This window comes from Cygnus atratus, chromosome 12 (genome assembly GCF_013377495.2).
Source record: "Cygnus atratus isolate AKBS03 ecotype Queensland, Australia chromosome 12, CAtr_DNAZoo_HiC_assembly, whole genome shotgun sequence".
In the NCBI taxonomy this organism is placed as follows: Eukaryota; Metazoa; Chordata; class Aves; order Anseriformes; family Anatidae; genus Cygnus; species Cygnus atratus.
Window position 1 is genome coordinate 5,609,536 of NC_066373.1, and position 24,104 is coordinate 5,633,639.

Sequence of the window (24,104 nt, forward strand, 5' to 3'; positions counted from 1 at the left end):
TTCTCTTACTTTGCACATATATTTAAAGAATAATATATAATTTTAAAATGTATATTATTTATCCCTAAGTATATTTGTAGGATAAATAAAAAATTTGCATGATAAAGCAGATGAGCAATTCAAAGATGTTCTGGTCCCCTGGGTAGATTTGAATTTAAGCAGGTATTGTTATGCATTTTACGGAAATGTACATTGAAAGAAGAACTCTGAGTATTATACCAATACTCCAGAACAGTCATGAAAATTTAAGCTTTGTAAACTGCTTAACTTGTGTTTTCTTAATACTCTTGTAGTTTAAAGGAGCTAAAGTGTTTTATTATTATTATTTAAAATTAACGTTCTCTTCAACTTCTCCACCAAACTTCAAGCAAATGTTTACGAGCAAGTTACAGAACAAAGCTCCAAAGAAATAGTTCGCAGCGGAAACATGGCCCAGTACTTACTGGGGCAATATGGTTATTCAGCTCCAGTGCCACATTTGTAATCCAAATGACAGCGTCTCACCTATCTGCAACACAAGAGAATGTCAACTCCGACATCAATCTTGGGTTATATTTCATCAGAACAAGTATATTCTGTGCTTAAGATAGTCTAGAGGACTGTAATAATTATTAAAACAAACCATCATAGATAGCTTTCTGCTAAAAGGGTAGTGACAGGTTTTCATGTAAAATCAATCTCTGGATTAAACAAAAAATCATTATGGTAGAAGAAGAAAGATAATTTAAATAACTAATTATCCTTTCTGTTCATACTCTAAGTAGCTCTGTAGGAAATATGTGGAGTGTGTGGTCAAAATGTTTAAAATGCCAGACCATCATCTCCCTGAGGCAGGGTGGCTGTCTTTGTTTTTGTCACTGGAGCGATTAAAAACCTTAGATAGTCTGGCGAGCTAATGAAGATGAGAGTATTGTAGAGTTAATCATGGAAAAGATTTGAAGACACAATGGTAATACCAGGGGAAGAGCTGGCAGTGGGAATTCCAACTGCAATTTATTTTTTCCTTTACTTTTGAAATCACAAATCTCAAGTTGCCAGCTACGTGGTTGCTTTTGTCACATCCTGCTGGTGCTGAAACAATTGTGCCACGTGGAGTAAGGAGTGCTGTGATTGCTGAGCTCCCCGTGTCTGCCTGAAAGACCAAATTCTGCTATTCTGTGTGGGGTCCTGGTAGCAGTCGTAACCTTTGGAGCCCTTTTGTTTAGTTCGTTGTCATTTTCTAGCGCGTGAAAGTCCAGAATAACTGATTTCATCCCTGTTCGAGGTAGCGATGGAAGGAAGAGCTGTTGATACGGCAGTATTGGCATGTGTAGAGGGGATTTTTAGCTATCTTCTGTCAGTGGCATTGTGATAAGGGCTGCCTTTCACAAACATAGCGGTGTGAAAAGCGTGCCAAGAGTTGCTTTATCCGCATGCATTCTCAGAGAACAGAGAAACCCATGACCCTGTTAGAAAGTTACCTACTGGGCCAAACTCGAAGGTGAAATCTAAGCCGTTGCAAATTATACATTGGTAGGAGCATGGAGGGAACTCTAAATCGATGGAAGTAAAGGCAGCTGTGAGTGGAGACTTTGACACAAAATTCCCCTCTCTTACTAGCTGCTTTTCACACATCCTCCCTGCAGAACACGTGGAGGCTGAGTCCTTGTGGCTCGAGCTGTTTCCGAGCTGGTCATTTACCCAGCCACACTCCTCACCTTTGGCAGCATCCCTGGGACCTCATGTCGGTCCGTGCCCTTTACCGCTCCCGACAGCTAGGGGAGTGTTTGCTGTTTGCCAGGAAGCTCCCAGAGCTACCTGCTGAAGTGCATTGCAACCCTGGTGGCGGCAGGGCAGGTGGACACGTGGATGTCGAGTCCGATCAGGGCTCTGTCCGTAATAATTTGCTCTTGCTGGAGAGCGAGACCGCAGCTGGATGCGTCGCAGTGAGCAGAGCGGGAGGCTAAGCGTTTCCCTGCTGATTGATGGCTGCAGAGATGTGATAAATGTTAGAACGGTTGCAGCAATAATGATCCTGTGTTGTCCAAGAGGTTGCATTAATTTAATTAGATTTGTACTCGAGTCAGAGATGACCTGCCTCTACGCAGTGTCTTAAGCCGTCAACACGCACTGGAGGTGTACAAGGGGGGGTTGCTGTCTTTTTTTACTTCATAGACAATAAATCCTAGATCAAAGCAAAAACAAGCAATGATACGTGTAATTTTTTAACAGAAACTCTATAAATATTCAGCGCTGCTGTTTGGCAACATTAAGAAATCACTGAAAAATGCAGTCATTGCTAAATGTGTTCATTTGAGAGGTTTGCTCTTACAAATGTGAATCTTCAAAGGCCATGAAACTTAACAATAGCTTCTCAGCATTAGACAGAGAGTTAATTATAACATCTCTCACACAGGCAAGGTAACTAAACCAAATCTGTATCCCTCTTTTAGTTTTCAGCCTGCTGAGTGAGTGCTGTCAGAAGGAATTTGCCTCACTGCAGGTGCTTGGTGCTGTCAGCAGTGCCTGTCGGGAGGTCCTGCCAGTTCTCCTGCAGGATTACCCGGTGCAGAGACGGAGCGTGCACTTCACTTAGGCTGGGGAGCACAACGTGCCAGAGACAAAGGAGAAGCAAAGAAAAGGTTAAGTTCCCGAATTTTTAATTGAGCTCCGAGTGACTGTTTGTGAATAATTGGTTGTGTCAAAACGTAATGATTGCTGGCTTGGGAAGCTGCAGCCTTTCACCCGGAGGTCACTGGCTCAAATCTGGACAGTGCTGGCTGTAATGACGGGTGTTCAATACCAGCTAATGTGAAATGAATTGCTGATCTCTGCCCAGCTTCTACTGGATAAGCATCCGCATCACCGATGGATTGTGCTGGGAGTCTCGGCAAAGGCAGCATCCAGAAGTAATCCCCTCCTTTTTATGTGAGTTCCCTGCCGAGAATTGGTTGTCTGGTCCCTGAGACCTGGCACTATTGCTCCAGCAGCTTTATTAATGCAGTGGAAAGAGGAGAACTTCACTTCTCAATGTTTCCTGCCCGGCAACTTTTGTGTGCATTCGGTGAAACCTCAGCAATCCTTCACTAACTGTGAGGAGCCCTTCGCAGCACTAACAGGGCTACTGGCACCCAGGGCATCAGTATTAATCACTGAGGATTGTTCTCTGGGGCCTGGACATGGTCGTTTCACTCCCTATTTAAAAATATTTTTGAGTGTTCATCTTCCGGAGACAGGGAAATAAAAATGATAGCCCTTGCAAAACAACATTAACCCACATTATCGCTCCCCTAGCTGTGTCATGAGCCATTCTTTCTGCTGCTAGAGTTAGTGTGAGATCTGTCACCGTAAGTCTCCCAGAGCACAGGGAATATTTCTGAGCACACCTGTGGCAGTATGTGCCTGCCGAAAACACGCCGTTCTGCGGGCAGTGGGGGCGTGCCGCAGGGATTTGCTGCGGTTCCTCAGCAGATCAAAGCAATCCAGCAGCCGTGGGGTTTCACTAGTTCAAGGAGCAAGGAGCAGATTATAAATTTGTTTATGCATCCCGGAATAAACAAACAAAAGGTACTTCTGGGCTTCCAGAGTGTTTTCTGTGAGTACAGCTGGCCTTTACTGGTGCTATAATGGCACTGTAGAGTGTCTGTGGCACCTTTGAAAAAGTGCAAACCTTCAGGACAGGGAACCCAGATGAGAAAGCTTCATAAACTTCTAAGTTGATGCCAATTGTTTCCAAAGAACCCAGCTCAGCTTTAGCTGCTTAAGGCCGTTCTTGGCTTGTGTATTTAGGGTGAAATATTTTTCCTACTGTACTTTTGTCATTGATTTCAAAAGCGAAAGGGGTTTCCCCGTGACTCAGCGGGTTTGAAGGACTTTGAATCAGTATCAGTGTCATGAGCTCATGAAATCCTTTTTCTTATCGGAGTTATTTGGTGGTGAGTTGCTTTACACTCTTCACTGAGAATCCGGGAGGGTGTAAGAATGCACGTTCTCCTATTTCCTATTCCTCTGCGTTACCCAAACAGCTGGATCCTCACACAGACTCTTGTGGGAATGGCGAAGGTTACGAACCAAGCTGTTCTCCTGGATTGGGGGCCCTCTCCAGACACATTCCAGCTGAGAGTGCTGGCATTTGAATGAGAGAAGGTCTTGACATCTTAATTCTGGACTAGCAGGTATCACTCCCCATGCAAATATAATTTCATAGAGTGTGAGCAAGTAACATATGTCCAGCCCCCGCACTGCAGAAGCCCTAGGGAATGGGCAACTGAAGTCCAAAAGCCAAATGTATTTCCTGATTAATTGGGCCCTTGAGGCTTTTGGGTGACATTAAAGAATCTGCCAGTCATTTTCCCCCCGTCTCGCCTCTTCCTTTAGGTAGTAAGTAGTAAAATAATAAAATCTGCTTTCAAGACCTCATTACGATGAGGCACTTCATTCCAGATGCTTTGTACCTTCTGGGAAACCTCGTCCTGGAGGGGGTAGGATGCATATCTTGAAAGCTTACTTTATCTACAGAAAGAATACAAGTCTGGTACTCAAGTTCCAGCCAAGGGTACTGGCTTAGACAGTGTCCACTGTGTTCTCAAACTCCAGTGGATTGAAGAGGGAGCTTTTGGGATGAAAGGTTGGACTTAGAAAGGGAGCCATTTCCTAAAGACAGAAAATACCCGCAGGTTTAAGAGGTCAGTAGTGTTATAAAAACTGTGATTATAGCTCTCTTTGGCTGACTTCAGGGGAAGGAACCTGGATGTACGAGCACCTTGAGATGCAGAGCTCAGGGAGAGCTTTGTCTCTTCTTATCTACAGTGCAAGTGAGGCAGGGTGCTGAGCGTCTTCCACTTCAGGGCTGCATGGTTGTAGTGGGCACTGGTGCGAAAGAAGTGGTCCCGTCTCTAAGAATGCAAATGACACTCTTCCATATGAAATGAATTTTCCCTGTGTGGCCTGGCCCGGGAGCGGTGACTCTCTAAGCAACAGTTCAATGTTTTTAGAGAGTTCTATATTTTTAATTGATTTAGTTTTAACTGCTCAGGGTGGCATGATTGATCGCCAGAACCATGCGTGATGAATCTAGCCCCTTCCAGCTGTATCTGAGAAGAAGGGCTGCTGTGTCATCCTGGTCCTAGAGGAAATTTCCTTCCGTCGTAATTTCATGACAGAACTTGGCTCCACGGTGTCAGCTGGCCAGTAGGGTTCGGCCCCTGAGTGCTTGGCCTTTCCCCCTGGGGTGGGACAGCAGGTCCCTGCACGGTCTCAGAAGGGCCCACGGTTCTTTTTGCCGCCTTCGCCACGGACGTGGCTGCGTTTTTACGTGGCACAGGTAAGGGGGAGCTCCCCGATGAGGGGCCAGCACCGGCGTGCACCACCGCGTGACAGCCCCGTGGCGTCCTTGTGAAACTGCACCCAGTCGAAGGGAAGCGGAGAGGAGCTATATGGCTATTAGAGTAAAACATAACCGCCTGTCAGAGAAAAGTACTGACAACATGCACGGCAAGCGCCGCCATCTAATGCCTGTCAGCAGCAGCGGGTAGTTTTTAACATTGTTCATATTCCTCAGTGAACGCGCTTGAATTGGCGGAGACAAGGATGGAGTTGACACGGGCAGGTCCTGTCAGCTCGCATCCGGGGGCGAGCTGCATGCAGCCACAGCCCGCTCCTGACAGCTGCGCCCAGACGCTGGCGTCTTTGGGACGTGGGGAGCCCAAGGAGGGCAGGGCAGGTCCCAGCCCGAGCTGCACCTTGTCCCGAGGAGGCGAGGTCTGCTTGGAGCGTAAGGAGAAAAGGAGAAAAACGGGGGGAGAAGGAGCAAGGAAAAAACAATGCCTGTTATGTTCCATGTCAATGTTGCTGTCATTAGGTAGTCGGAAAGATTTCAAACGGATAAACTCCCCTTTGGGATGGCAGCCCGCCTTGGCAGCCAATTTTAGGCTTTGATTTGATTGATAAACTCTTTGTGACAAGGAAGGATAAAAGAGGCCCCTAGTTTGGTACATATAAATAGGAAATTAGCTGGCAAAGTTGTCAAAGATAATTAACTCTCTGATTCTGGGTGTCTATTCAGGTTGACATACTGAAATTATTTAGAAATGCACATGTCAACGCTCTGACAGAATTTGGTGCTGATCAGATAAACAGTTTTTGAGATGCCTGATTGTAAAATGATGTAAGAGCTTAGCTGGTGGTTTTATCATTATGCATTCTCTTAGCAGCAGCAGGTATCAAACGGCAGTCCCAGCCTTTAATGTGCCGGTTCGGAGATCTGGAGACAAACTTTAGCACTGTACTTCACAGCACTTAGCTGCTTGTTCTCTTCCTTGCCCCTAGGTTAAAAAAAAATACTAACATGTAACTAATACTAATACTAATGTGCTAAATTCCTGGGTGTTCCTCTGCTCCTCATCCTTTCCCCAGGCACAACTGGAAGTAAAAAAGATAAGGGTCTGCAAGATAAGAGGTCTGAAAGCCCTGGCATTTTGTTACTTCTTCAGAAGAGATAAACCACTCACTGCTATGAGCCCAAACTCTGAGATTGGCAAGGTTAGGAAAGGGCTACAGGAAAAAATCGGTGACTCTGAACACTGTCTTTAGAGTGGCTCCTGTTAAAGCAATGGCAGAGAGCAACCAATATATTTAGCATTGCAACCTCAGCGTCTTACCCGCCGTCCCTTGTTTGCATCTTGTCTGGAGCGGTCGGTGCAGCACTACAGTCGCAGTCCCTTCCTGGAGCATACCTTCTGAATGGGATTTGGTTTCCAAGTCCCATCCGTGCCCTTGGAAAAGTTAAACTCGATGTGTAGGTGTTGTACAGCAGAGGTGAGGGCACTGCAGTCTGTCAGAGTAACCCGACTTTGTTTCTTTCTTGGGTATTCCCTCCCTCTGCAAGTGTTTTTCAGCCTCCAAACAATAGCTGCTCCTCGGCAATGGGAAGGTGCAGCCACCATGACATGTGTCTAGCTCGATGCAACAGAGCTGGCCTTGGATTCCCTTAAAGCACTAGGGTGTTGGGTGGGTTGTAGGCTGAAATGCCTCGTGCCAGAAAGCACCAGCACCCCAGTTCTGCGAGTGACTGTGGCAGCACCCAGTCAACTACAGTGCTGCTCTCAGCAAGTTGGGGTTTCGAAGCCTGCAGAGTCTCAACTGACTCCGGACACTGCCTGTAGTCTTGCAGCTTTCTGTCACATCTTGAAAGCTGCCACTCACCCCATGTTTGCAGACAGACAGCTTTGCTTGACTGCTTCTCTTTTGACAGTCCTGTCCAAGGTGTGTCCTGAAGGAAGTGGAAGGGAAATGAATAAAGGATCAGTGTGACACATCACTGCATCCGCCTAGGGGATAAAGGAGACAGTGTTAAAAACCACTGGAAAAATAATAGGCATCTTCCATGCAGAGTCTCTGCCTTGTTCTGTTTGCATGCAGATAGCTTCCCCGTATCCTGCTTAAGCTACTGCTGCTCTCTGAAACTGCCCACTGCCTGCCTGCAGCCTTCTTGTGCCTTTCCAACCACGGCTTTTGAGGCAATGTGAGCATGTAAAACATCTCTGCCATGCAGACAGCAAGAGCTGGCACATTCAGATCAAGACTCTAGTGAGTTGCTGCCTCTCTGCCAAACCTCCCTCAGCGTATACAGGCGCCAGGCTTTGATCATGCTGTCGATGAGGAGCACCAGAATCTTCCAAAGACCTACCCCAAAACCACACCAAGTACCGAACCTCCCACAGGACTCACAAAGGGTAGGCAGAAGTTCGCTGTAACTCCATATCAATGAATGTGCTAGTGTCCTCCGAGTCAAAATGATAACGACGCATGCATTATTCTTCCTGAGAGCCCCGCGGTTCCTTTTTATCATATTTTGCGCTCATTTGTACAATGAACAATCTCCTGCCTCCCATCACTTACTTACACATCAAGGAGCTTTTTGTCTGTTTATAAATAGGGTCTCACTTGACATAACACAATTCATGATATTGTTTCCTCATCCATAAGCATTTCTGTAGTGCTCATTTCAGCATTTACATTCTGCAACCATCTTGTACAACTAGGCACCCTAGGGGCCAGGAATTGGGCTCGAGCAGTAAGATCTTATTTTTCCCTTTTTTTGCTGTTCACCTTAGCAAGAGAGTTCAAGAATGAAGGTTTGTGATGGCTAATAGGGGAATGGAGGCAGATAACTATTCTAAGTGCAAGTGCTTTATAAAAAGATACCCTAAACACTGCCGTCCTGGTGTTATTATGTTCATCATGTCTAATTCATACCTCCCAGCACATGGCAGTGGGGGTCTGTTCACAGAGAAACTGATACTCATGTATAATGCAGCATGATCTAACCTGCCATATAGATCACTGTTTTAGGATGAGTTATCTCTGAGCTGCATGCCCCTGTGTTGCATGGCATCTATCTTACAATAGGTTTGTAACTTATCACAATTGAAGCCAAAGGAATGAAGCAGAAGGAAATGCACTTTTCTCTTGAGTGGTTCTCGTTAGAGCTTAGTTGAAATGTAGCATCTTACAGAGAATGTTTATACACAATTTGATGATGAAGGCTGTGCTACAGGCAACCTGGAAACATGAAATAGGGCTTTAATCATAACACTTCCACATTTCTCCATTGGGAGCTGTAGGTGTGCAGTGCCTTGGAATAGCAACCTGCTTTTATTTTGATGCCCAACATGGATTTGTGTGCCTGGGATTAGATATGCAGATTTGAAAATGAAGTCCACGTATGCCAGAGGTACCCAGAAGGCAGAAGCCTCACAGAAGGACCTGGGTAGGTGGCAAACCGAACATCAGTCAGCTTTATGCCTCTGTAGTAAAGAAACCAGCAGCATCCTGGGCTGCATTAGGAGGAGCATTGCCAGAAGGCTGATGCAGGTAATTATTCCCCTCTGCTCAGCACCTGGGGATCTGCAGTGCTGTGTCTGCTTCTGGGCACCCAGTACAAGGAAGACATGAACATCCCAAAGAGAACAGTGAAGGGCCACAGAGATGATTACGGGACAGAAGAATCTGACTTGTAGGGAGGGAAAGAGAACTGAGGTTTCTCCAGGTTTTCAGCCTGGAGAAAAGAAGACTCCAGGGATTTCTCACCAGTTTGTATCAGCATCTGATGGTGGCAGTAATGGAGACAGAGCCTGACTCTTCTCAGTGGTGCAAAAATTGAAATACAGAAAATTCTGTTTAAATATAAAATTGTTTTTTTCAGTGTGATGGTGGTCAGACACTTCAGCAGGTTACTCAGAGACTGTGGAGTCTCCATCCTTGGAGAAATTCAGAACTCCACTGGACACGCTGCAGAGAACCTGCTGTAGCTGACCTGGCTTGAGCAGAGGGGTTGACTAGAAGATCTCTACAGGTTCCTTACAAACCCATGATTCTGTGGTACTGTGAATATTTTCCATCCATTTGGAAATACGTCTCCTAGTATGGAGTCGCCTTTTCCACAAAAGACAAGTGTTCTAAGGAGAGGTGCATAGGTTATTATGTCCTGGAGCAGAAGCAACTTCCTCATAACTTGTTGGCAGATGCTTGACACATCTGTTTGCTTTAGACTTGCACTGAAAACGCATTTCTGTTCCTGCATCACATGTGTCAAATTCGGCTTCTGGGGAAATGTACAGATGTTCACACAAAGAGAAGAAAAAAACATGACACAGGAGTATGTCATGGTTGTTGGTACATCATACAATGTATTAATGAGGAAAATATGTTTCCTTTAATTAAAATGTTTTGCCTAGGATTAAGATATGTTTTGATTTCAACAGGATTTTCTGTGTGTGTGGTTAAATAAACACATCGGATGTGTGTGCACAGCAATGCTCACGTGCTGCTCTTCCATCGGGCTGTAAGGATGAGCCCAGTGATGACGGTGAGGGTGCTGCAGGGATTTTTACAGGAACCTGCGTGCCAATCCTTCTGTTGCCTTTCATCTGCTACTTCTTCATGTGGTTTACTTTTCTGCAGGAACGTAGATAGTGTGTAGGGAACAATCTGAGGCTTCTGAGGAGTTAAAAGTGGGAAATAGCTGAAAAACCCAGTAAGTGCTACACATGCCATGAGGGCTGGGAAGCGGTGGTGTATTAAGGGAAATAAACTGAATGAGAAAGAGGTCTTTTGCCCTTCTTCAATTCATTGTTCTTGTGGAACTTAAAAAACAGTAGCTATTCCATTTGATTCCCATGTGTCGGCCACATGAACATGCTGTCTGTGCATACCCTTTTTCCATTTCTCCGTACTGGATTTCTAGGCAGAGGTCCACATGTTTCAAAGGTGCCATAAATTTTACTTCTAGTGGGTTTGGGAGCTAGAGTCTTCTCTAGCACAGTATGCAACCTTTGTTTTACCCAGTTCCAGACCTGAGAACTTCCTACCTATTTTCCTCCTCTCCTGCAATCACAGGTTATTTTTTTCCAACAAATAGGACAACGCGGGTGGTCTTGAATGACCTGAACAGGCAATCTCTGGCCGTTCTGTTCCTGCAGTCACATCGTCACTTGGGAGTTTTGTAGTCTCCTGCTCTGCACATGGAGCCGAAAGAGTTTAAACTGTCAATAATTCGGTTTTCTTCCCTTAGTATTCAGATGCCTAGTACCTTGGAAACTCAGGGTGCCCTTGTGGTGTCTGACTTTCATCCCAGCTGTGCCAGAAGCCCTTTGCAGTTCTAGGGAAGCTGGTGTCTAGTTCTGGGCTCCGAGGTTAGGATCCGAGCACTGCTCTGTAACTTGCAGCCAGCAGCAAGAGCAAATGGTAAAACTCCCTTCCCCTGTCACCGTCCGCTATCTGAGATACTGTAGCTAAATCCTCTTCCCCCAAAAGACAAATGCTGAGGCATTTCAGGTACCGCACTTATAACTGTTGGCATATACATTTGCCTAAAAATTCTGACTCACATTGCACAGAGGGAACAAAAACCTCCGAGCTCAGGACCCACATCTGCTCCGCAGCTGCACCAAGCAGTGAATTTATCATCGGCTTTTGTGATGCAGGGTAAACTATGACAAATCTCATCTTCCTAACTAATTAATGAAAGGCCTCGGGAATATCTCAGCTTGAGAAAAGGAGTACAGGAGTGGAAAAAGGGAACGACTGTGGAACTTTTTTTTTTTTTTTTTTTTAAACAGGAGAAGGAAAAAATGAGCCTTAATAGCAAAGAAAGAATAGAAAATAGAATTTCCAAACTTCTTTTGGAAAACAGAATTACAAAATCAGTGGATAAAAGGCAACTTGCTGGATCTACTGATGATTTGAATTTTAGTAGTGCATTTGATGTGGTTTCTCATGACCTTCCCACTTGCAAAACAAGTTTACACATTGGGTTGGGTATAAACATTGTGTCGTAAGGACTGCAAACTGGCTGGAGGATAATTATTAACAGCAACGTGTCTTGTTTTGGGGAGGTCTTTAGCAGAGCTTGGCAGCAAGATGGGGTTTATGTAGATACTTAGCTACTGTGGTTTGAGAGAAAGCTGTACGAATAAAATCTTTAGAGGTTGAGTGGACAGTGAAGCTGCCCAGATATGTCCACATAGAGCTATAGAGGATGGGCAGGTGGACAGAAAGCACCACAATATGATACAATATGGAAAATAAAAAGCTAATACATGAGGAAAACCTCCTTCGGGGGGAAAAACCTAGAAGAACTTTTTGCTGACAGAGACCTGAGGTGATTGATGACAAAAAAAAAATATGTATATATGGTGCGATGACATGGCAAGAAGACGGTGCCAGATGGCATGGGGAGCAGAGGCAGGCATTTCTTGAGGTTATCAGAGCGGGGTTGTAAGAACCACCTTCTTCAACCCCTCTCTGATAAGACTTTGCCCAGGATGGTGTGTTCCATCCTTGAGACTCCACTGAGTGGAAATTCAGAGGAAATCAGCACATGTGGGGCTGTGTTTATGTGCACACAAGTGACAGTGGCTCAGCCTCTGAGAGCTGCTGAAACCAGGGGCAGGGATGTGAATGAGTAGTGACTGCATGGAGGAATGCAAAAGGCATAAACACCATGACATTAGGCAAAAAGTTACAGGGTTTTGTTAAGGGATTGCTAAGAATAATACAAACGAAACTATCAACTGGAAAATTGAAGCGGGCTATTAGTGAAAACATCCTGAATGGATGAGGTCATTGAGGCTGGAACATTCTCCCCTGGGGCTTTTAAATCCAGTTTGGGGAACGCACTCAGCGCCGTGCTGTGGGGATGCACTTCGTGCTGCCTTCGTGCTGGAGGGTAGGTGAGATGGGCTGGTTTTTACTTTGTGTGAACTTCTCGGGGCTACAAGATCCTGTGCTTACTGGGTTTTCACACCTCAAAGTCTTCCACCAAGCACGCCCCATATCAGCTATCAGTGAAAAGTCAAAACTTTCTTCACCATTTGGCCGAAACAGTGTGAGGCCTCCCTGAGGTGCAGAAATTTCTGCGTGTACGTTTTCGAAGTGGGTGCGTGGGACGAAGTACTCTGGAGAGCGTGGCCCTTCTGCACATGGGCGTAGAGACCGAGAGCCCTATGGGACTGCTACGTGTAGAAACACAGGGTGCTGCAGGCACGTCCGAGGGCGTGTGGACGGACAGATTAATGGGAATTTGTGCGGTTCATTGGTTGTGCAGAGCTCTGAACAATCAAATCCCTTCAGATCACTCCACTAGCTGGATTGCTTATGACAAAATCACAGGTTTTTCTCCAACACTTTTTAATCTCCATCTTGAAAAAAATTGGAAATGACATGGTAAAGTAAGGCCAATTAACATGAACAATTGCAGTTTATTTGCTTCCACTGTTTTACAGCATGCAGTCTGGTAGAGCAACATGCATTACTTTTTTTGGAGACATCAAAATAAATAAGTAAATAAATACATGACCCTGTGGGCTTACAGACTGAGTCAAAGAGCAGAGATTATTCCTGGCACTGCTCTCAGAAAAAAATTGTTTCCTTTGAAAACACCAGACATTGACAGTTTTGCATCAGGACAAAATTAGGATGAGGTGAAATCTCTCCATTCAAATTGTGCCAATTCAGCAGATGTTTCAGACAGTTCCGGAAGGTAGAAAGAAATGAATAGAGACTAGAAACCAAAAACAACCCCAGATCCCTTGAAACAAAGGTTACTATTTCTCTCCCTATCAACTCTCCTTTATTTCTAGTGAGATAGGGTTATCTAGGCATTTACATTCATATTTTAGTCCTGCGTGTAGCACTTTTGTATACAAAAGATGTCAGAGCTTTTAGCAAAGAGGGTAAAGTGTCATTATCTCAATTTTGCAGGTAAGGAAACAGAAGCACACAAAGGTGCTGAGACTTGCTGGCAAAGCACACAGCACACCACCAGCAGAGCCCCGCACCTGATAGATGATCCCGTGTGTTTGCCTTTGGGCCGTGTCGTCTGTCATCTTAATGGTACAAACATTTTGGATTTAGTCGTACTGTAAAAGCAAAGGACTTAGAAAGAAAGAAAAAAATAAAAGCCAGTGCAGAAATTTGCCCACTAAAATCAAAACATCTAATTGAAAAACTTCTAAGAAATAAATGTCATGTTATTGTTCTCTCCTAGGGAAATGCTCTCAATTAGGACTTTAGAAATGTTAGGCCGTGCCCACCCTCATTCTACAAATTAAAACCAGCTATGCTTGAGAGAAGCTACTAAGGAGAGTTAGTCAGTAAAAACACAAGTGATTATTCTAACATCTCATATTCTTTTACCAAAACAAAATAACATAAGCTTGGAGACTGACTGACTTCTATCATAAACGTTAGCATGCTGTGCTTGGACCTCTGGAGATCTGGCGAAAACCGAAATGTTCTGTCTCCACGTAGGTTTCTGCTAATGGATTTTCCATGCATCCCTTGTTTCAGTTTCTCTTACCGTGTGTGGGATGCAGAAACTCGCTGCTGCTCTGGGCAGTATCAGTTCCTGCTACTACCTTAAAAACATCAAGAGGCTGATTGCACACTACTTTTTTATTATGCGCTGTGTGTTTTTAGGGGAGAAAGGAGCATTGTTTTCTACCATTTTAACTTTGTGTTCTGAAAAAGGTATCAGGCTGGGAAAGAGCAAGTTTCTCTTTCAGCCTGTTATGTGCTATGCTGATGTGTTTTAAGTGTGCTCTCAGTTTGTGTGCATCAGTGAATTTCATCCATGTATTGCATGTGAATTATATTAATACTTTGATCCCCAGTCCTTGAGTTCTCCACTGCACAAGTCTCTCTATCATCAGTGAGGAAGGGGTAAAAACAACAAAAAGGGATCGAGGTGATCACTGCCTGAGGAACTTCCAATCTTATTTTAAGCATTGTCCTTGCAGGAGAGCTCATAAGCAGAACAATCTAAACATGTTTTCTTGCAGCTCCTATGCATTTCAGCTAATCAGTTTTCAAATGCTGCCCTTCCCATTCTTAATTCGCTTCCATTTAAGTATTGCTGGGATTTAAGAAGCTGCAAAGGTTAAGCAGAACACCTGCCTGCCCATATCCCATCTGCACAGCACAAGCACCAGGACAAGAAGGTAACGCAGTCTTTGTGAAGCATGGGAAAAACATTCTCTTCCTTTATTAAAAGAAGGACAGGTCTTACTGCTATACCCTTGCCACCTTTCCAGCCCTGCTACTTGTAGTGAAATTGACCCTGAAAAAGCACTTTGCCAACACTCTGAGTTTTGTTAGTTTGAGAGAGTTAGGAAAATGTTTTTAGAGATTTCTTCATTATTTGTTCCATTTGCTTTTAGTATTTGTTTACCTCTCACAAATAAAAAATGTACAATGGGAATAAAAAGAGCCATGATTTTGAGATTTTTTAAGGTCGATGGCTCTTTTCACATCATAGTGCTCACCTAACGTTTTCCAATTTTTCTCTACAGCCATATGGACTAGAAATTCAAGCTTAAGAAAAAGACAACACAAAAATCACCGAAGCTTAGGTTCTCATGCAGTCTCTTGATTTAAGCCACACTTTAAAAAAACATTAGCTATTGCAAGGGTCAATAAAATCACTAGAGGTTGCAACACAGAGTGGGAGGAGTGGCTCACCCGCTGTAAATTTGCCTGCCTCCCCGAAGTCAGTGGAGCTAGGGCTCTTTGCACCAGCTGACATGCCTGTCCCAACGTTTTTTGACTTGCAATTGTTTTTTGATTTAAGGGAAATGGTTAAAGTGTGGCCATCTGGCTCACACTGAAACTGGAGAGGGAGAGTCTCTTTGGTTCTGTTTCTCTTACAAATAAGTCAGCCTCTGAAGCTTATTTAATATACTTAAAAAAAAAATGAATAGAATGAAACAGCAAAAAATGCAGAATGAGACCCTATAAAAGCTGCATGATGAAGTGCTTGTACACAAGATACAGTTATAATTATGTGCATCACAGCAACACGTTTCTGCTTTCCAGAAGGACGAGGGCTCAGCCTGGGCGAGTTGCCCTTGAGTCCTGTGCGGGGCTGAGGGCACTGCAGGAGCTCCGGGGCTGGGAGCCCTGGTGCAGGTGAGGAAGTGCCTCTTCAGCTGGAAGCTGAGCACTGCAACCTAGCTGCCAAGGACGGGGACTTCTCAGGTTCTCTGATGCATACCTTAACTTTCTTATTGCTGTTGCCTCATCTGTAGCTGTCCCAGACTCTGGGCTTTTACAAGGACTGTTTCGTGGGATACGTAGCCCCCAAATAAAGGAGGGCTTCCTTTCTCCCCAGCTAGTGCCTCACAGGCAGTTCTTACGACTAGATTAACCTCTCACTGCTGCTTTCACACACACACAAAAAGTCCCAAACTTCACCTAAGCAGGGAAAACACAGGAAGTTTTCTTTGGTAGAAGATTCAGGTGGAAGTGGCACGAGTTGCCATAGTTACCCTGTTTGATAAAGGTGTAAACTGTACTTCATCCTTTCAACCTTTTTCTTATCTTGGTTTTGTTTTGACTATCTGGTATAGTTTTTATTACTTAGTATAGTTTGGTGATTACTGTTGCAGCCTCTGAATTTGTCTTTTTATAAGAATGTACTGTACTGTGCTTTAGAATATGCAGAATGTTTGCTGTATACAGGATGCTGCATATTCTAGAAAAAATACACGACTGTTTTACTATGAAGTCTTTAACCTGGGATTTTCATGTACCAAAAGGGGAGGGTAATAACAAGTTAGGCATAGTGAGATAATGCCACACAATCCTAGGTATTGTTGTACATGGAGGCTAGGTTTTGCCACTCTAATTTCTCTCTGGGTTTTCCTTACTCTCTGAGAAACCTCGCTGCAAGAAATAAAGCTTCTACTGCCGTATGTGCTAATCTACATAAATGAGAATGCAAGAATCTGACCTCTAATATTACTGATAGTTATATTTTTACAGTGTAAAAACGTGTCACTCCATGGGCACACTGCTGGTTCCAAGCGAACTGTGGGATGCTGCTCTGTACCAGTAAGGCCACTTGAATCCAACCTGAACATTATTCCTAGGTGAAATTCAAAGTATTTCCAGTACTTGTTTGTCATCATTTTTAGTAGCTTTGCACCTGGTTTCTGATGCTCCAAGAGGAGAGCTGCTCTACTTTTTTTCTTTTTAACTTTTTTTCCTATTTTTAATGCCTTTTTACACTAAATGAACAATGAGTTTGTTCTCAGAGATCCCAGCGCAACACAGTGGCACCCCTCTCACTGCTGCCTTGCTATGTGAGAGGAACAAAAGCCAGCAAGCAGTGATGACAACCACGTAATCCAGTGTTTCGCAGCCCTCTATCTCAGGGAAAAAGCTGCGTCTTGGTGCCACTCCAGGACAGGTGAATATCTGCTCCTGTCTGAGACTCAGCAGGAGGTGGGGAGACTTCCACAATTCCTCTTTTCCTGCAGTACGTTCAGCCCCCGCAGTGCGTGGAGATGCCGAGGACTTGTTAGTATTGAAATCGGAATAATTGGCCTTTTCCTGATCATCTTTCTCAGTCAGAGGGGAAAGAGAGGCATCGATATCACTTTCTGGGGAGCACATGCAAGCCAGATGTGGCAAAGTGCTATTTGGACTACTGGGAAACTGGCTCCTCCTAGCTGTCCTGCAGTCATCTACGCTCAGGGCAGAGCATGAGCCTGCCTACCACCCAACATTATCAGGCAGGAAAATCTCAGAAGCAAGAAGAACAGATGTAAAAGGAAACCAAGAGAATGGATTAATGGCTAATGCAGCAGCTTTCTTGCACATTTGAGGTGCCTGAATTACTTCGTCATGTGCTACATCCTAAAGAAGCTCTTGTGAGTTAGCTGACAGGACAGATGACAGTTTAAGTGTTGGGTTTATCAAGGGCTGCTGTGGAGAGGTGAAGCAGAGATCAGACACATTCCTGGTCCAGCCGGTGCTACTCAAGGGGACGTCTGAGTGCTCCAGCGTGTTACTCTTTATGGCCAACCCAAAAGCTCTTTTCCCCACTTAAATATGAAGTCATATGCCTCATGAAAAGAGTTTAGCTCCACGAGGCTGTAGCAGCATGGGGGTGTACAACTGGATCTGAAGCACAGTTCTGAGAAACCCGTGCTTTTTTTGTACGTGCAGCACTGAGGTTGCTCATTTTCCGTGACTACCTCAGAGCAAGGACCCTCCAACAAAGGCTTTCTGTCGGGCAGAGGTAGCTCAGATTCGCTGTCACAAAGGTACTGTCTGTCATTATTCCTGAGTGTCTTTCCTGCCTTTTCTTAGAGCATTAGCAATGCAATAAAGTGGATTCACTTAGAGAATGTGGGGAAGGTTTCATAACCAGTGAGTCTCAACTCTTTTTGTCCCCGGAGACTGAAGTTACAGGTTTTGCCGTGCTGCAGAAGTTCGGATTTTCCTGGGTGATGCTAACTCCTTGTTTCCACTTCCTTCAGTGCTTTCACTACTGGTGAAGTGTTTCATTGTACGTGATGCTCTGCAGCCATGCTGGATTGTAGTGCCTTCTGTCCATTAATCTTCCTTATTGTTTCCAAATTTCTTTTGTTCTCTTTGTCAGCACAGACCAATGAAGTGCAGCCCTCAGCCAAGATCTTAAACGATCTAAATAGCTGCGTAGACACCTGGTCTTTGAAAGAATGATGTAGTTTTCTCCTATGAGTCTAATTATAGTTGCTAATGCATTGATCCATAGAAAAAATGGGCCCGCATAGTAACTGTATGGTCAAAGCTGCCAGAGGGAGTAGTTAAGGGAAAGATACGCTGCATTAGATGGAACTTCATAGCCCCGCGGAGCTGTGAGAGATCTCAAACTCCTCTCTGTTCTCTGTGCTGCTGAATTGCTCTTAGGCCTAACAGATCTTCTTTGTATCAACCTATAAATACAGCTGTGTCTACTGGATTTTGCCCAAGGGCTTGTACATCATAGTTTGCTAAATTTTAATCATGCTTATGTTTGCATTTGAGTGCAGTTCACATGTCCCATAAAGCCCTTAATCCTCAGTTTGCCATCCCAGGCAAAATGCCCAGTCTCAGCTGAGGCCTTCCTAGCAAACTGCTCTGACTCCATTGACTTCTCACCACGTTCTCTAATGCATTTATGGATCTGATAAGAGCTCTGCTACAGACCCACACTCCTTCTACCAGCAATATAAGCTGCTGTTGATACTGTTCGTTAAGAAATACTGTACAGCATTCTGTCAAACAAATGAAATTCATCCATCTCTCCCCGTGAGTTTTAAAAAAGTTTCGTCCTATCAGCGTGGAGGCACAGTGACAGCTGGAAAATATTTTAGCACAACTGCATGGAAACACTGAATTTTTTCTAAGAGGTTTGAAAAGCATGTTGTAATTATTGTTTGACTCCTTTGTATACAGTGTTGCAAGATTAATCCTTTTTAAAAAACAAATTAGCTGTGCAGTTTGCATTCAATTTCTGCATGCAATTACCATGATCACATGTGTAGTTCACATAACTGCACATAAAAACTGTCAGAGTTCTCTGTTGGCTGATGTAAAGTGCACACGCTGTTGTTCACATGCGTTGGTTCGGCTGGCTGATTTGCAAATCTGCCCCTGCTTGTGGCCTGCTTTCCAGAGCTGTACTTGCTTCAATTTCACTAAATGGCATCTCTCAATCAGTCCTTAAAATTAACAACTGCAGACTGAGTTGCGTATGTCTGACAAGGATAGACCTTCTCCTAGAACAAATTATTCAAAGGAATTTCTTTTTTTTTTTTTGTTTCCTTCCCTTTGATGTAAGGTAGTACAAAGGAATCCAGGACATGGCTTTTCAGAAAAGACTTCTGAAATATCCTATGGGCGGCACTTTATTTGTGTGCAGTTCTACTCTCAGAATATTGCTTGAAACTGTTGTGAATGTGCTTGTTAAGATTTGCATGTGCTAAGTGCAGTACATTGAACACCATCCCCAATCTGCTTCCAAGTTAAAATATAGCCTCCTTGTGCGTGGTGCTCTGATGGAAGCACTGGCAAAAAACTGCACTGTGCACAGGCCCAGGATCCGACTCTGAAAACAGAGCAATAATATGATTACTATCACTCTTGAAGCAGTTAAAAAATCAAAACAAAACAGTGAACTACATTTTAGAGTTTCCATTCTGTTTTGCTTTTATTTTTATGTTGTAACTTAAAAGCTTCAGGCTGCAGCAGAAATAGAAATCCCTAAAAATATGAAACATAAGTAAGAAGAGAGACTCTTCAGCTTGGTTACATATCAAACACACGTGTGAAGGAAATCTGTGGTGCAGAGAGAGTAATTTTGCCAACAAAGTGTGCCATACACCAAGTTGGTGGCAATGTCAGCACTGAGAACCAGGTCTTCTGGCTCTCAGTCTTTTGCCCTTACCACCAGACCAATACAATAACATATCGTTTCCATATGTTATTGCATATTTATTTCTGTATTGCTCTCCCTCTTTTTCCAGGTTATTATGAAAATATAAGAAATTACTGACTTTTTCTTGAATTTCCTAGGAGATATTTTTACATCTACTTAAAACCCAGCACCTTTTATGCTAACATCCTTTGGCCTTTGCAAGCCCTCTTTGTCTTCTTCTAAGGCTCCAGAGGGAAAAGCTATTCATCTTTACTTCCTTAATTTGTCCTTCTTTAGACACTGGCCAACTTCTTCTGATTTTTTTGTTCTGAGCTAGATTTGAATAGTTCTGAAGCTTCAGAGCTTGGGGATATGGGTAGCACAGTCGGAGCAAGAAAAAATTGAGTTCCTCAGAGGTGGTAGGACTAGATGAGGCCCCACCACTGAATGTAGTGAAGAAACTACAAAACTGTAGAAATGCTTCAGGTCTTCTGATGCTGCTTAAATAGCACTGGTAAAAATAGTATTTGTATTGCCACTGAGCGAAAAAGGGAGGGATTATTTTTGATCCTTTGAGTTTCCTCCCAAAGATAGAGGTCCGGATCGTACAGAAGCCCTTGACGTAACACAGCCTTGTTGGGTCACACGACGACCTACCACAGGTTGTCCACTTAGGAAACGTGTTACTGAGGAAAGAGATGGTGACTGTGGAGAAAAGGAAAGAGAAAAAGGAGCCCTGTGTTAATGCCGTGACTCAGAAATTACAGTAGGACTATTTTCTTGGTCCCTAAAACAAGGCACAAAGCCTCGGAAGAAAATATTTATTAAGCCACAGATGGCAAAGCTGAGCCTCTGATTTCCCTAAATCCTTAAGAGGATTGTGGTACAGCTTATAGGAGCATCTTAGTAGCTGGATGCTCAGCTTCTTATTAGGTATGTCATACATACATACAGCCACAGTGACTTGAGCAGAGAAAGTGTTTGCATTACAGCTTTACTAATTGTGTACCTTAAATTAGGAGAACAGAAAACTATTTTTTCTTTTCTCTTTTATATTTGTGGAATGCTTTTCTAGTGAAGGATGCAGGGGTACTGTGGTAAATGATATTTTTAAAGGAAAAGCCAGTGAGAGAGATTTTCATGTTTGCCAATTTTTACGTGAGGGTAACTTGCACATTTCCTAAATGAAAGAAAACACTGGTCAATGTGAATGGGAGCAGGAGAGAGGCCACACAGCAGTCCTGTTATTTCACCAAACTGAGCAGAAATAATTACCCTCTTCTGCTGTACCACATGTGTCTTGGGTGATTTCTTAGTGCAAGTCTCTTGTTTGTCATTATTACCGAGAGGGAGTTTTTGGGCTAAGTGCTGCCTGGAAAAGATCTTCAAAGTACGACCATATAAACCATCTATCCTTAGTTAATTTCTGCAGCTTTAGGGAAACAAAGCCATGTATATTGCTTGACAAAATTAGTTGGATTATAGGACAGTGACAATTAAGTTTACATTAGTGTTTTCTTCACATTGAAACAATAGATTTCAAAGCATTGCTAGCAGCCAAACCCAAGGAAGATAGTCCTTTTATACGCAGTCATGCCCTAAATGTTGACAAATTGCAGTTAATTGTTGAACTTCAGCTTTTTCAACAGATTCACAGATTAATTTAGTGCTATCCAGTTATAAAGCAGCACAGTATAGCAACTGTGCTCGTCTCTTCTGTATTTTGCTAGATCAAAGAACCAAATCAGTGCAGAGATTTAGGCAGAGTCTGGTTGTTCTTCTCCAGAAAAGACCCAGAGACAGCCCAGCGTGGATGCAGGGTGGGTGATCAGGAAAACAAGATCTTGGGTTACAACGAGGAGTGAACAAAATGGACAGTGTACATGCATGTGGAGAACTCAGCAGTGATAATAGTCACTTCTCAATTACTAAAAACATTAAAAAAATGCTATAAATACTAAAACCAGCAGGTAACAATGACTCTGAAATGCATTTATAAATAACTGAAATAAGGTCAGCTGGTGCAAAAATAAAGCGTGCTGTAAAATGTGTAGGACCATGATTTTTTCCACTCCATAACCGAGACACACCTACCAATTCATTACTACCACAGAGGAAACATTAGCTCATAGAATGAATAATATTTTCTCCTTGCTGACATACCAGACTTCCTAGTTCATGCAAATACAGAAGTACAAAGGTGATTTTTTTTTGATGTTGACTTTAATACATTTGTATTTTTTTTTAATTTCTGAACATCATTGGAAAGTGATTCTAACTGCCCTGCCACAGATATCAGCTAAAATACGTTGGTTGTCTGGAGAAGAAAGAAAGTGCTGCATATATTTGAATGGTGAAAAAAATCTGTGGTTTCTGGTTAGCTCTGAACAAGCCATCAAGGATGAGTTGTTCCTTAATGGCATGATTGATTATGTCATGAGAAAATATACCATGCCAGACAGAGATCATCTGTGATAAAAGCAACCGTGCAATTACGGCAATGAACTGGGCCATTTTGCCAGCTGAAGGGGCGAGCTGGGGAAGTTGTCATGGAATTTAAAGAGTGCCTTGCGTAAAGCTGGATCGGGATCGCAAACCTGTTCTGTTGGATAATTTGCGCTGCAGAAAAACCTGAATATTTATTGTTGGTAGCAGTGTTCTGGAATCAGTAGGTGGCTTCCTAGATCAGCTGCTTCTCAGCTTCATTTCAATGTTTGTAGGACAGTTTGGGGGCAATTGTGTTCCAGAACAGCTGGATGGAACTGGAGTGCACACAAGAAAAGTTCTGTCCCTGGCAGAGGTGTTGTTAGAGTTTGCTCAAGACTTTCCTCCGTAATTAAATGGGTGTCTTCCTTGACTTTGATCTTATGAGTCACTCACCTAGAAGTTACTTAAGTTCTGCAAGACATCCCTGGATAAGTCCCTCAATTTATTTATATCTTTAAGATGATTTAATACCAAGTTAATGATTTAGGGACCTATCTGATTCCCAGAAAAGCCAGCCAGAGACTTCTCGCTGCCCCCATCTAACCAACTGGGTATAATACCTACTTACATTTAAATACCGTTTACATTTCCACAAAAGAATTTATATTGCTTTCTAATACCTTGAATGCAGAGCTTTTTATAGCTTACTACCCCATAAATCGTTAATCCTTACTTTAAAAGTTATTTTTTATTAGAAATAGAACAGAAAACAAAGCTCCAAGTACAGACCTAAACCCTTCACTTTTTGAGAGGTTCCAGCTTCAGGCACCTTGAACATAAAATTCATTCCGTGGCTTTGGCCACAGACTAAACAGAAAATAAGCCTATTTTGAGGTTCCAATTTGACCATATGGTAATTTCTTCTGAGATTAGTTGGCCTGATGGCTTTGTGACACTGGAAGGGGGTTGAAATCAGAAAAGATAATTCCTTGCTCTCTGCTGAAGAGAAGCAAAATTGATTTATTGTTGTTTTTTTAGAGAGTTCTGTTTCTAGAGACAGCAGAGAAAAGCTAATTCAACCAGGAAGTCTTCCTGTTTTCCAAGACAAATCTGTCTGTTACTCTGCCATTGACTTCAGTAGATGTAGAATTAGTAGCCAAGGAGTACAGGAGTAGCTAAGAAATTCAGTCCTTGACTTTGCAAATCTAATGCATAGATTTTATTTTTATTTTTTAATTGGGAACTTCTGTTTTATAAAATCACTGGTGGCACATACCAGCTTCATGAGGGAATCTCGAAACCTTGGGAAGTTCAGACACAAAGCCCATGCTGTGGTAAGCCTATCTACCTGCTTTGGCTGTTCATGCCACCGAGGCACCCAGCTCCACATCCAGTTCCACTCCTGCCTCACTGGAGTGGGTGCAGAGCCATGAGGATGAAGCATGGCTGCTGATGAACACACACGACAGCAAAGATAATAATTAGCACAAAGTGATGTGGTAGAGCATCTAGCCCACATTGGGGACAGTATGGAGCCTTACCACCCACGAGGGATCTCTGGGATGACAGCTTAATTGAGAGGAGTTGCTCAAGCATGTACCACACCTGGCACAGAGTTAGAAACTTCTGCTTCGGGAAATGTTTTAACAAGTTGTTTTCCTTTTTCTGTTGTCACCTGAACCAGAAGATTCTGGGGCCTGCTTATTGCATAGACACACCTCAGTTTATGCATCAAACCTGTTTCGTTTTGTTTTGGTTTGTGCTTTCTTTTTTTTTTTTTTTTAACTGGTTGTGTTCATGTACTGAGGCCTCTCCTGCGCTTCAGATCCCAATCCAAACAGTAAATGGGAGGTTGCAGAAGAAAGCCACCACGAGCGCACAGGTGAGAGGTGGAGTGCCTTACATCATTCCAAAGAACACAATCATTGCTGCTCAGTCACACTTTCGTCCAGGCTCCAATTTTTATGAAGAT